The sequence below is a fragment of the Salmo salar genome, chromosome 13 (genome assembly GCF_965601325.2).
Source record: "Salmo salar chromosome 13, fSalSal1, whole genome shotgun sequence".
Classification (NCBI taxonomy): domain Eukaryota; kingdom Metazoa; phylum Chordata; class Actinopteri; order Salmoniformes; family Salmonidae; genus Salmo; species Salmo salar.
In genome coordinates, this window is record NC_138303.1 from 29327754 (window position 1) to 29328520 (window position 767).

A 767-nucleotide genomic window follows, 5' to 3' on the forward strand; every position below is an offset into this window, starting at 1 on the left:
TTTTGAAAGACTCTTTTTACTGACTCGAGTCATGATTCATTTTTTTTAGAGCGACTAGTTCATTTTATTCGTTCGTTTGACCTGCAGGCGGCAATGAATTCTACAGCAGGATTAATACACGCTCCTCCGGTTCAGTGGCTCCAGAGACGTGCTCCGACCAGCAACTGTGTATCATGTGCGCAAGTGAAAATTGATCTAAACATACATGTTTAGAACTGATAATTGATCGCATGGTGCAAGAATGAATGCAAGTAATTGATTATTAAACGTTATGATGGACACAGCCTCTGCATATTACTCTCACGGCAGTCAAGCAATGCGTTCCGCCAAGTCTTACAATCTAATCTGGTTGTGGCCACAACTATAACTCGTTTCAAATGTATCAAGAAATAACCTTATTTGTATGCCTAGCGATCAATAATTGTACATTTTTTAAAGCACAATTTTAAACAAGTGAAACAAATGACAGCTCCAATAAACAGTGGCGTGTATTCATGGATGCCAAGTAAAGCCAGGCTTCCCCCCCAAAATGACAAAGAAAATAAAAAACATCCAATCCTTTATTTCGTCTCTTGTCTTCCCCAGTGATTTTACCCACGCAGCTCTATAGCCAATAAGCCCCCTATGGTGAAGGACATGTGAACGAGCGCGTAGTAGAATCATGACTCGAGTTTTCAGTTCATCGTTCGCCGGTAGGTGGTCCTGCGGGCTCTGGGCAGCACTGACTCGAACGAAATATTCATTCCTTTGACTGAACGACTCGAAAA